The following is a 14,022-nucleotide window of genomic DNA, read 5'->3' on the forward strand; positions in this document are numbered from 1 at the left end:
GCTGCGTGTAGAAATGAAAAATGGCATACTTTAGAAAACTGGCAGTATCTCAAAAAATTAAACCTACACCTAACATATGACCCTGCCTCTCCACTCATAGTATTTACCTAAGAGAAATGAAAGCACCCATATCCAAAGACTTGCACACAAATATACATAACAGCCCTCTTTGAAATAGCAAAAACTGTAAAATCCCAAATGTTCATCAACAAGTAAACAGATAAACAAATTTAGTGCATCCATTCAGTGGAATAATAACTCAATCATAAAAAGACTGAGCTTTTGTTACATGCTAAAACACGGTGACATTCTAATTATACTGAATGAAAAAAGCCAAACAAAGGGACACAAGGAAACTTTTGGAGGTGATACATTCATTATCTTGACTATAGTGATAGTTTCACAGATTTGTACATGTATCGAAACTTATGAAATTTTACACTTTAAATACATGCAGTTTTTTTTTGTATCATCAATTATACCTCAATAAAACTACTTTTAAAACAAAAACGCCATAAAAATATTCATGTTAAATACTAAACTATGTATTATAAAACAAAACACTAGTGACCATATGAAAGACAAAAACCAAACCATAAGAAAAACCTGCACATAGATAACATACTGGATGAAAATTCACTAAAATACTGACAATATTTTTGGATGGTGGAAAGTTTTGGGGTTTTTGTTTGTTTTCTACTGAAGTATAACTGACATATAACATTATACAAGTTTCAGATGTACAATGTTAATGACTGGTATTTGTGTAGTGTAAAATGATTAGTCTAGCATACAGAATTACAAAACAAAACAAAACTGTTTTTCTTGTGATGAGAACTTTTAAGTTCTACTCTCTTTACAACCTTCAAATATGTGATACAGTATTTAACTATAGTCACCATGCTGTAAATTATATCCCCAGGATTTATTTATTTTATAACTGGAAGTTTATACCTTCTGACCTCCCTACACCCATTTTCACCCTCCCCTCTGGCAACCACCTACCTGTTCTCTGTATCTTAAGAGCTCAGTTTGTTTTGTTCTGTTTTAGATTCCACATACAAATGAGATCATAACGGTCTTTATCAGACTTATTTCACTTAACACTCTCAAGGTCCATTCACGTTGTTGCAAGTGGCAAGATTTCCTTCTTTTTTATGGCCGATTAATATTCCTCTGCATATAAGAAAAATAGGCAGTTTTTCTTTCCACCTCTATATCTTCCAAAATATGCATAATGAGCCAGGATTAGTACTCTAATAATGAAAACCTTTATGATAAATACATTCTCTTAAACTTGAAACTGAGAACTCAGACACTCGTATTTCATCTATACCTGCAAACAGTTTCACTAAGTTGGCATAACTTAAAACTATCACCAACTTCTTGAGATGCTAGGAAAAGGTGACTCAAGTATAGTTTAATGAGGTTCTTAGCATTCAGATGTGGAAAAACACATACACATACACACAAAACTGGAAACCTCAAAACTGAGTTATCCAGTAATGGTAGTTACTAGCCAAATATGGCTATTGAGTACTTCATTGAAATGTTGCTAGTGTGAATTCAGTTAAGTGTAAAATATGAACTGGATTTTGAAAACTTAATAGAAAAAAGAACTATAAAACATCTTTATAATTTTTATACTGATCACATGTTGAAATGATATTTAGATATATTGGGCTGTATAAAATGTTTAATTAATTCCACCTATTTGGGTTTTGTGGTTTGTTTTTTTTTTTAATGTCGCTAATAGAAGATTTAAACTACATCTATGGTTCACATTATATTTCTATTTAGGACAGTGCTGATTTAAGACATTTATTTTTTTTAATCTATTTAACTTGTCATAGATAAGTATACTTATGATAGTCTCTCACTATGTTTATTTAATTATTTTGAGAGCGAGCGAGTGTGAGCAGAGGAGAGGTAGAGAGAGAAAGGGAGAGAGAAAATCAGAAGTAGGCCCTAGCTGTCAGCAGAAAGTCCAACGTGGGTCTCAAACTCACAAACTGTGAGATCACAACCTGAGCCAAAATCCAAGAGTCGGACGCCTAACTAACTGAGCCACTCAGGTGTCCTGAAGTCTCTATTTTACTTCCATCATGTTTTCCTTGGATTTAGATTTCTAAATTCTAATTAATGTCAGAAATTTAGGAGCTATGAAGTGATATATTCAATCATACACAACTAAGTCCCAGGGGAGGATCCCTAATTTTACAAACGTTATTCTACCAAATAGTTCCCTTGGTTTTCTCATCTATAAAAGAGGATGACAAAATTCTATGTACAGGTTACTGGGAAAATTGAGTAAGATCATGTACTACAGAACACTGGCACTGTTCTAGACTTGCTAGATTAAATAGCTACTTAACTGCCTCTACACTATTTTCTCTCAGAATTCAGGATTCAAATTCAAGCTTCAATGAAATGATAATTAGCTCATAAACTTTCAGGGTCATTTCAGGTAAAAAAAAAAAAAAACCTCAGAAGTTAATTTCCAAAGTCAAGTCTATGATAATGACTTAAAATAGTATAAATTTTCACACTGTACTGTTAATATACTATATATTTTGGCTGTTATTTAAAATAATCCAGTCAAGTACACAAAATTAACATTTTCAGATAAGGAAAAGGCTCTGAATTTAAGGGAGTGAGATGTCCAGGGCCATACAAATATTAAGTAATATTCCTAGAAAACCTTATCTTAATCCTTAGATTAGAAAACATAAGCTATAAATCCTGTAAGAATTCAATATGGAGGGGGCAGGGGGAAGAGATACAGGAATCTGATATAGAACTAGAAGACTGGCAAGTTTAAAAAAAAAAAAGTATTTTGATGGTTAGAACACAAAAGCAAAAAACTCACTTAAAATAACAGCACAAGAACTCCTCAAAATTAAATGTGTTTGCCACAATATACCTTCCAAAAACTCAAATTCAAAAAAGTGCTGAAGATTTCTAGTGGCAAGAGTTTGTTACAGCCAATGCTAGTATTGTGCCTATTAATAAGGAACTAAATAAGAAATGGAACAATACAAACAGATCATTAAATTATCTACATTGAAGACCAGCAACTTTAGAACTTTACATGTGCCTAACTTCAGCTGTTATTCCAAATCATTTGTTCCTTAGTAAGAAGGAACACTGTGTTCAAGGCTTGTGTTATGATAAACAAAGGCAGGAGCTAAAATTCATATAGCCACTATATTTTCATTTTATGGCAAGTATTTATCAATGACTTATTGCTTAATTTAACTTAAAGAACCGGCTTCAAGTTTACACTCTAAATGAAGAAAACATTTTCAAAGAGTGGATTATAAAGACTTACCTCCCCCCCCCCCTTACAAAATAGAACAGAAAACATAACTCATCGCTAGTAAGGTATTTAGTGAAACTTGTCCATTTATCTGTGTATGTGCTGGGTCATAATATAATGTAAAAAGTATTTTTCAGAATGGGTCTCAGTCAAAAAGGTTTGAAAGCCACTGCAAAGTAGTCTATCTACAGAAAATCTATACATTTAGTAACTGGATGACTGTTGGAGGAAATCAAACTGAATCAAACTAAAAATCCTCCTTTTTGATTGTTCAAGAGAGGATAAGAAGCACATTTAAAGCAACAGCCTAAAGCTAAAAGGATCCTTAACAATTCTACCACCCATTTTACTAATAAGACAACATACTTATCCAAGGTCATTCTTGTATACAATACTTAGCATTAAAACCAAGTCTCCCATTCTAATTCTCTTTGCACTAAATTGGGCTGCAAAAAGGCACTTAAAAAAAAAAAAGTTATCAGCATTTAAGTGCTAATTCTGAATTTCCTATTTTGGTTTCTAATAACAAAAAGAAATTGCAACTTAACACATGCAACCATTTCCTCAAATACTATTCTAACAGATTAATGACCTCACCAGCTCTCCCATTAAAAGCTTTTTCCAGCTAGTTACTTGGTACTTAGGTCTTTATGGCACTTTTCTTTTCCCATTATGCTCAGCAGTGCATGCAATACATTACAGTTAGGAATGCAACACACTGCTTCTGAAAATGCATGACCAAAGCCATAGTATAACTGAAACTTTCTTAAATTTCTATATTCTGTCCAAATTTTAGAAGCAAACTCTACAAATCTAATTAAATCAGACCATATTTTTTGTGATCTGTATACCTCACTCTATATAAACATTATACTTAAGAGATCTCATTTAGAATACTAAAACCTTGAAGCATATGCAAAATATTTAATTCTCATCTCATGACAATAAGTCAACAACTAAGTCAGTAAAGAGAAGAAAAATGTAAGGACTGAAGTCTAACCATATGTGATAGCTGAAAGTAGGCAGATCATCATCACTGCATACTACAAGCGAAGCCTTATTTCTACATCCTCTTCCAATATCCGTAACAAACTCACAACTCTTGCAAAGAATGCCTCCATGCCTCAAATTAGTTCTATAAAGAACATTCAGTGTTTACATTTAAACTGTTAATGATAACCAACAAAAATTCAGATTTTAAAAATTGCTAAACATTGGGAATAGCAGAGATATAAAGTTATTTCTTCTGACTTCTGCCTTACAGAGGCACATAGAAATTTTAAACAAATACAGGGGAGGGAGAAGGGAAACTGACTCAGGCAGTGTCCTTCACACCCAAACAAAGAGAAATATCTTATTATTTCTCAAACCTGTGCTAGAGTGGTAAAAACATTTAAAAAATCCAATATTTTTAATCTACAGTCCAGCCAATTCACAAGATTGAATATGAATTTTTCTCTTAGAAGATTAAGGGAAGGGGAATTTATAAATAAATATGCATGTATGTGTGTATGTTTAAATTACACTCACAGCAACACAATCAAGTACATTTTCCTAACAGAGAACGCTAAATCTGAAAGCAAGTACCACTCACATGCCAAATACAGGAGCTGCCAAGTTTATTCACTCATTTTTCGAAAATATAGGAAAATAGGCAATGCCTTAGAGATGTGGGTGCAGGGTGGGCAGGGGCATGCTGGCAGAGCGTGGGAGCCAATCAGCAACCAGCACAGGTACATGGGCCAGATGGTGGAGCCCAGGGTGTGTTGGGGGTTAATTAAAAAAAAAAAAAAAAAAAAAAAAAATCATACTCACAGGTACAAAAAAATCTATATATTAAAAACTATTAGGGGCGCCTGGGTGGCGCAGTCGGTTAAGCGTCCGACTTCAGCCAGGTCACGATCTCGCGGTCCGTGAGTTCGAGCCCCGCGTCAGGCTCCGGGCTGATGGCTCGGAGCCTGGAGCCTGTTTCCGATTCTGTGTCTCCCTCTCTCTGTGACCTTCCCCCGTTCATGCTCTGTCTCTCTCTGTCTCAAAAATAAATAAACGTTTAAAAAAAAAAAAAAAAAAACTATTAGACAATAGCCCTGTTCTGGTTCCCACAGCTTAATTAAACAGTTTAAACAAATTTAACCCTTATATAATGAGCAATGATGTGAAATCACTTAGGTTGGAAGATAATTCCTGTAGGTGAAAATTGATTTAAATCATCAGGAAACCAGAAGCCAGCTACTACTACAGATTTCTAGCTAGGGTATTAAATAAGTGAAGCTTTAAGTCCTTCTAAACCAACTAACAAGGTATCCGTCATCAAAACTTCTGAAATATGTTTGAGGGGCGCACCTGGGTGGCTCAGTCGATTAAGCACCTGACACTTGATTTAGGCTCAGGTCATGTTCGCACAGTTCTCGGGACTGAGCCCAGCTTTGGGCTCTGCGCTGATAACATGGAGCCTGCTTTAGATTTTCTCTCTCCCCATCTCTCTAACTCTCCTCCACTCATACACGCACACTCTCAAAATAAATAAATAAAATTTAGAAAATGAAATGAAATATGTTTGAGTTATATTTATCTGTGGCTACAACTCAAAATTAAATACTACTCAAAGCTTAGGTTTAATAGTACAATCCTGTCATATCTCAACAAGATGCAAAGATGAAAAATTCTGTAAACGTTTGGGAGCCAAACATTCTAAAGTTTCCTGAGTCTGTAGTAAGTAGTTTCTATAATAGATACATGTAATATTAGTATTTGTTTCCTTGAGTAACTACAATGAACTCTGATACTAAATATTTACCATTTATCATTTCAAAAGAAGTAGCACACTTAGAGCCAGCTTTGCCTTCACTGTTTCTCTACAAATGCTTCCTTGCTCAAAATAATAATGAGAAATTATATAGCTGGTTAATAGTTCCATGGTAGACCCTATCTAGCTCTATCTCAAAATTCTAGCAGATTATGTTTGGCTGAAAGTAACAAACACATCTACCTCCATGACAAAATCTGGTCTTCCACACAGAAACCAATCTAACTCTTTAGCTATTTAGAAACTGCAAATGAAAAGCACAGATGCTGACTGATTTTTACCCAGTGAGATAACACTGTGCATCATGGAATGAGTTTAACATATGCACGTAATTCTCAATAAATCACAGAATAGTAATAAAAGGGACCAAAGTCACCTGTCCAATCCTTTGTCTTCAACACTTCTGAATAGGCACCCACAAGGTATATATAAAAACTCTAGTCAAAAATGACTCATACACAGGCTTACTGGTTGGTTAATTTTCCTCAGTTCATATTCTTACCTTGATCCCTATTTTCTTTTACTGCCTCTTAGAAGTCCTTGGAAAACCATACAACTTTTTTTTTTTTTTTTTTTAATGTTTGTTTATTTTTGAGAGAGAGAGAGAGCACAAGCAGGCGAGGGGTAGAGGGAGATACAGAATTCGAAGCAGGCTGCACGCTCCAGGCTCCGGCTGCCAGCACAAAGCCCAACACGGGACTTGAACCCACAGACCACGAGATCACAACCTGAGCCAAAGTTGGACGCCCAACCGACTGAGCACCCAGGTACCCCTAAACCATACAACTTCTTTCTCAAAGCACCCAGACCACTTACAAATGCCATAAAAGGAGGAATACATTGAGACCCAATTTTAACTTCACATACTTCAAACACCAGATTAAAAACTGAAGAATTATCAATTTGGTCTTTAAGTCACACACAGACACAACTTGGAACAATCCATTTTAGCGTGCACTACATGATAATTTAAAAGTTTGAAGAGAAGCATGTTAGCTTTTAAAACGCAAATGAAAAGGAAAAGAAACAAGAAAGATCCATACTCAACTTCCACTTCTACCATTTGCTGGTTATGATCTTGGCAAATTATTTAACTTTTACAGCCTTTTCACCTGTAAGATGGTGACTGAGTTGTAGATGTCACAAGAATTAGATGAGAACATAAGTAAAACACAGGACCTGGCCCATAAATAGTACAAAATCCCCACCCCTTTCTCAAGTCTTTCAAACACAAACACACATACACTTCAAACTTTTGACCAAACCTCACGTTAGACCCTAGAAGCAGTCAGTAATACAAACACATCTGTCATTGGGACACCTGGCTGGCTCAGTTGGAAGAGCATGTGACTCTTGATCTCAGGGTTGTGAGTTCAAGCCCCACACTGGGTATAGAGTTTACTTAAAAAACTTAAAAAAAAAAAAAAAAAAAAAGACCCCACACCACAACTTGTTACAGTATGATGTAAATTTATTTTTTTAATGTTTTTATTTATTTTTGAGAGACAGAGAGAGAGAGAGAGAGAGAGAGAGAGCATAAGCAGGGGAGGGGCAGACACGGAGACAGAGGATCCGAAGTGGGCTCTGTGCTGACAACAGCGAGCCCGATGCGGGCGGGACTCGAACTAATGATCCGTGAGATCATGACCTGAGCTGAAGTCAGAAGCTCAACCAACTGAGCCATCCAGGTGCCCCAAGGCAGAAATTTAAAGACAACTAAATTAAAAACTGTTCTGTGTCACAAGAAGCCATCTTACTTGATATGCTATTTACCTCATCACAGTAAATAATCTCTTGATTTACTCTCCAAATACTAATAAAGAACATAGAGGGCCACCTGGGTGGCTCAGTCAGTTGAATATCTGACTTTTGATTTTGGCTCAGGTCATGATCCCAGGGTTAAGGGATCGGGCTCCACACTGGGTTCCACACTGAGTGTGGAGCATGGTTGGGATTCTTTCTCTCTCCCTCTGCCCTTCTCTGCCACTCACACTTTCTCTAAAACAAAATTTAAAAATTAAAAAAAAAAAACACAAAAGCATGGAAATGAGAGAATAACCACTAATGTAAACTGTAAAGGTAAAATTTTAAACATTGAAGAGGAGCTAGGAAAAATAAAAGGATAAATATTACAAAAAATCTATTTCCATGGGCACCTGGGTGGCTCAGTCAGTTGAGCATCTGATTTCAACTGAGGTCACCATTCACAGTTAGTCAGTTCAAGCCCCATGTTGGGCTTGCTACTGTCAGCACAGAGCCTGCTTCTGATCCTCTGTTCCCCTCTCTGCCCCTCCCCCACCCCTCTCTCTTTCTCAAAGATAAATATTTTTAAAAATAAAAAAAAAATTAAAAAAATAAATAAATCTATTTCCAGGGGCACCCGGGTGGCTCAGTCAGTTGAGCGTCCAACTTGGGCTCAGGTCATGATCTCACAGTTCATGAGTTCGAGCCCTGCAGCAGGTTCTGTGCTTCAGTGTGGAGACTGCTTTGGATCCTCTGTTTCCCTCTCTCTACCCCTCCCCTGAGATCTCGTGCTCTCTAAAAAATAAATAACATTAAAAAAATCATTAAAAAAACTTTTTAAAAAATAAAACAGAAATTTGGTGATTTTTCTAGTCAATGCATTTCTTAAAAAAAAAAATCTATTTCTGTGTTAAATTAAAATTTGTATCTTAACACTCTAGCAAAAATATGCCCAAAATGACAAACTAAGTTTTTAATATCAAGATCAGGAAGATGAGAAATTAGAAATTCACTTATTAACTTTAGAGGGAAGGCTCACTATAATTAAAAGTAACAGGGGTGCCTGGGTGGATCAGTCGATTGAGCATTCGACTTAAGCTCAAGTCATGATCTCACAGCTTGTAAGTTCAAGCCCCGCATTGGGCTCTGTGCTGACAGCTCAGAGCCTGGAGCCTGCTTCAGATTCTATGTCTCCTCTCTCTCTGCCCGTCCCATTTGCTGTCTCTCTCAAAAATAATAAACATTAAAAACATTTTTTAATAAAAAAGAAAACAGAATGACAACATAAAAGAATGAGAAGACAAGCCAGAGGTAAATATTAAATAAACAGATAAAATATTTGCAAAAGATACATCTGGATAAAGGACTACTATCCAAAATATACAAAGAACTCTTGAAACTCAACAATAAAAAAACAAAAAAAACCTTGTTAAAAAAAAAAAATGGGCCTGTGACTTAACAGATACCTCACCAAGGAAGATACACAGATGGCAAATAGGCATCTGAGATGTTCCACATAGATCATTGGGAAAATGCAAATTAAAACATCAATAAGATACCACTACAAGCCTATGAGAATGACCAACATCTGGATCACCAAATCTCAAATGCTGGCCAGCACGTAGACAACAGCAACTCTTATTCATTGCTCATGGGAATGCAAAATGATACAGCCACTTTGGAAAACATGTGACAAATTTCTTACAAAACTAAATGTAGTCTTACCATCTGATCATGCTCCTTGGCATTTAACCAAAGCAGTAGAAAACTTAAGTCCACATAAAAATTTGCAACACAGATGTTTACAGCAGTTTTATCCATAACTGCTAAAACTTGGAAGGAACTAAGATGTCCTTTAGTAGATGAACGGATAAACTGGTATACTCACACCATGAAATACTATTGAGCAGTAAAAACAAATGAGCTATCAAGTCATGAAAAGGTGCCATGGAATAACCATAAATGCACATTACTAAGTGAGAGAAGCCTATAGGGGGCACCTGGGTTAAGCGTCCAACTCTTGATTTTGGCTCAGGTCATGATCTCACAGTTCGTGGAATAGAGGCCCTCATATGCCACATTGACAGCAAAGAGCCTGCTTGGGATTCTCTCTCTCTGTCCCTCTCCCACTCACAAACACACACACACACACACACACACACACTCTCTCTCTCTCTTTCTCTCTCTCTCTCAAAAATAAACATTTAAAAAAAGAGAGAGAGAAGAAAGCCAATCTGAAAAGACTGTGTGTGTACTGTATGATTCCAACTACGTGACATGCAGGAAAAGACAAACCTGTGAAGACAGTGAAAAGATGTGTAGTTGCTAGGAGTGAAACTGAGACAGATGAATAGGCACAGCACCAAAGATTCTTTGAGCAGTGAAAATACTCTGTATGATATAATAATAATAGATAAAAGTAATTATACATTTATCCAAACCCACCAAATGTATAACACCCTGAGAAAAAAGCCCTAAGGAAAAATTTGGACTTTGGGTAGTTATGATGTATCAGGGTAGGTTCATCCTTGGCTGAAAAAAGAAAAAAAGTACCTTTCTAGTCAATGACATCAATATGGAGGAGGCTATGAATGGGGGGAGGGGGAGTATGGGGTGTATGAAAAATCTCTGTACCTCTCAAGTTTGTTACAAATCTAAAACCACTCTAAAAAAGTTTAATGAAGGAAAAAAGAGAGTATTATATTGTTGACACTCAATTCCCAGCACTGATTTTCCAAAAATAAAACAAAGGACTATTAATTTTGCTTTGAAGAATTTGTGAAAATTGATTAGGGGAGAAAAGCACCTGAAAGTAGGCAAAATAAATCAAAGGATAGAAGACAATATATAATTTGTTATCAGGTATATAGGAGAAAGAATAAAATATAAAGCAGTGAGAAGTTTTTAAGATGATAGTATTGATAAAATAGCTCTCACTTGGGTCGCTGAAACTATACATGAACATATCTCTTTTGGAAAACAATCTGATTATAGAAAATATTTAAATGTTCATAACCTTAGAAACCAGTTAATTCCATTCTGAAATTTAATCCTGAAAAAAAAAGTCTAGACGGTGAAATTTGGCATATTAACATGTGTTTTGTTTGCAAGGCAATAGGTAAATTCCTTTCCCCTATTCCAAAGCCATTGTCTCAAGGTCTTTTGTGTTATTTTAGAACTAGCAGTTAGAAGACAATCCCCTTAGCTGTCTTGAGAAACCCCATGCCCAAAGAGAGAAGTTCAGCTGGCCTGTACTACAGAGAGAGGGGATGGAAACAATGAACAGCTGAAGAGGTAGAAACTGGGGGAAAAGAAGGGGCTTGGAGGATTCACCCAGATCAAGATCAATACACCTGGCCCCCACTGGGAGTGGCATATGGAAGAAGAGGATGGGAGCAGAAGTGAGAGTAAGAGAGAGACAATAATGTTAAGAACTTCGTTTTAAAAAATCTGCGAATGATCCTACTACCCAAAGTTCTCTGTAAGTCAGCCTTCAAAAGAACCTTCCAGGTTTATATAAATAGCATGTCATTGATAAGCAGTGCAGGTGGAAGACTGGAAAGCCCTTTCCTGATAACACTCTGGACTATGTGAAGCTATCCAAAGACTGGAGGAAGGAGGAGTTGTACAAAGGAATAATGACCAACAAAATTAGGTGAGGTCACAACACAACACATTAAATTTTAGTAAAATGGTAATATGGCATTTCTGTAAGGTTAAGACTCATGCGTACTGTATTTATGAGAGAAAAAATAATAACAATTGGGGGTAAATCATGATGTTTCTGCATAAGGAACTATCATACAGCTGTTAAAATGTTTATACTAATTCTTATGCTCTAATGAATTATAAAAGTATCATAAAATTATACATGCAGCAGAACATAGTTCCATGAGGGCAGGGAACTTATTTGCCAACTAAGATAGTACCTGGCATATAGGAGGAGTTTAATAAGTATCTGTTGAGTAGATATAAAACCCATCTTTTTTTTTCAACGTTTTTTTTTTTTATTTTTATTTATTTATTTTTGGGACAGAGAGAGACAGAGCATGAACGGGGGAGGGGCAGAGAGAGAGGGAGACACAGAATCGGAAACAGGCTCCAGGCTCCGAGCCATCAGCCCAGAGCCTGACGCGGGGCTCGAACTCAGCCCAGAGCCTGACGCGGGGCTCGAACTCACGGACCGCGAGATCGTGACCTGGCTGAAGTCGGACGCTCAACCGACTGCGCCACCCAGGCGCCCCGATATAAAACCCATCTTAAGGGAGAGAGAAAAGGAAAATATTCCAAACTGATACACTGGTATTGTCCTTTTAGTGAAAGACCTCTAGTGGGGTTATTTTTTGTTTTTATTTTTTCCTGTCTTCTAAAAGGTCTCTGAGTATATATTATTTCTACAATGGAAAAAACCAATTAGGAAGTAATTCCCTTTAAACTCATTAAGAATTTCCTAGATTTTCAGGGGGCACCTGAGGGGCTCAGTCAATTAAGCATCAGACTTCAGCTTAGGTCATGATCTCGGTTTGTGAGTTTGAGCCCCACGTCTGGCACGAGCTCTGTGCTGACAGCTCAGAGCCTGGAGCCTGCCTTGGATCCTGTGTCTCCCTCCCTCTCTCTGCTCCTCCCCTACTCACACTCTGTCTCTCTCTCTTGAAAATAAATAAACATTAAAAAAAATTAAAAAATTAAAGAATTTCCTAGATTTTGGTATGCTCTAGAATGGACTTAACTGAAAATTTCAATAAAGGAAGAAGATTTAAGTCATCTTGAGTGGGTAGGAAATAAAAAAAAGCACACTAAGGGTGTTCCCCCTGTAGTTTAGTCAATATACAAAACTAAACTTCCTCAAAGAACTTTCAATGTACTATTGAAGGCCCCTAATACTTGGCTCTCGTAAAACTTCACCATCAGAGTCATGCTGTTCTAAAAGCAAACTATTGATTTAAAATATTCTGACCATGCCCAAGATCATCAGAGGTAGTGAATGAATTTTCTGCAAATCTCTGAAAAAAGGCTGAGAGTGAAAATATTAATCAGCTTTGGAACCATGAGTTTTAAATTTCTGTTCAGAGTGATCAAATGCATCAATGACCAATTTCCTAGATTTAGTTATAACTAAACGTTAGCCTTTGTGGGCCAAACATTCTAGTTGATTTTCTCTTGAGAATTAAAAAGAAATACATAGGCAAGGAGGAAGGAATTCAAGTGTTATATACTCTAAGATCTAAATGTTAGTTCTGAAACTGATGTCACAACTTGCATGTGCAGTATGCAGTAGTAGTACAAAGTCTCAAAAACAATGGACAGTGTACAAATAATATGTATCTTTATCTAAAGTTTCTAATTTTTAACATAAGACACATTTTTTTCCCCTGTGAGGTAAATCAGGCAAATTATGCTAAGTATACAGAACAATCACCATTATGAGAACACATACCCCAATTAGGATTACAATATACAAACAGTATTTGTTGTTCTGATCTAAACACCTCAAATTTTTAAATGAGAAAATGCTTTTGCTACACAGTAAAATAAGCAAGCTACCACCACACAATCTGATCATACTTTATAAAAAACAAAAAATCAAACACAGAAGTTAGACTGTTAGAAATGGTAACAATACTTATCTGTGGATGAAGGGATTCACTGCAGGTCATTTTTGTTTCCTTTTTCCCTCATATTTCCTAATTTTTTAATGTTTATTTATTTGAGAGGGAGAGAGCACACAGGGGAGGGGCAGAGGGAGAGAGACAGAGAAACCCAAGTAGACTCCACACTGTTAGCACAGAACCCCACGTGCAGCCCGATCTGACAAACCAATGAGATAATGAGCTGAGCCAAAAATCAAGAGTTGGATGCTTAAACGACTGAGAGCCATGCCCGTCAAATTTCCTTATTTTTATAATGAGAATGCATTATTACTTCTATAAAATTTTTTCTTAAAAATCTTTTTTGTACGTGATTTAAGGATGGTTACAAAACCTAAGGTGGAGGGGCGCCTGGGTGGCTCAATCGGTTAAGCGGCCAACTTCGGCTCAGGTCATGATCTCACGGTCCGTGAGTTTGAGCCTCGCATCGGGCTCTGTGCTGACAGCTCAGAGCCTGGAGCCTGTTTCAGATTCTGTGTCTCCCTCTCTCTGACCCTCCCCCCCCC

The 14,022-nt window shown here is 36.6% G+C and overlaps 1 protein-coding gene across 10 annotated transcripts in view; it reads right to left on the reverse strand.

Moving 5' to 3' along the window:
* The window catches only part of WNK1 (WNK lysine deficient protein kinase 1), a 162,373-nt gene that overhangs the window by 129,825 nt on the left and 18,526 nt on the right, over positions 1 to 14,022 (reverse strand). The window contains exon 1 of one of the 10 annotated variants that reach the window (XM_049624851.1): positions 1,006 to 2,443. The exons of the other annotated variants lie outside the window; for them this stretch is intronic. The gene's annotated coding sequence lies outside the window, so the exon portion shown is untranslated. Of the gene's footprint in view, positions 1 to 1,005; positions 2,444 to 14,022 lie in introns of those variants that run through there. 10 annotated transcript variants of the gene reach the window in all.

Source organism: Panthera uncia, chromosome B4 (genome assembly GCF_023721935.1).
Source record: "Panthera uncia isolate 11264 chromosome B4, Puncia_PCG_1.0, whole genome shotgun sequence".
NCBI lineage: Eukaryota > Metazoa > Chordata > Mammalia > Carnivora > Felidae > Panthera > Panthera uncia.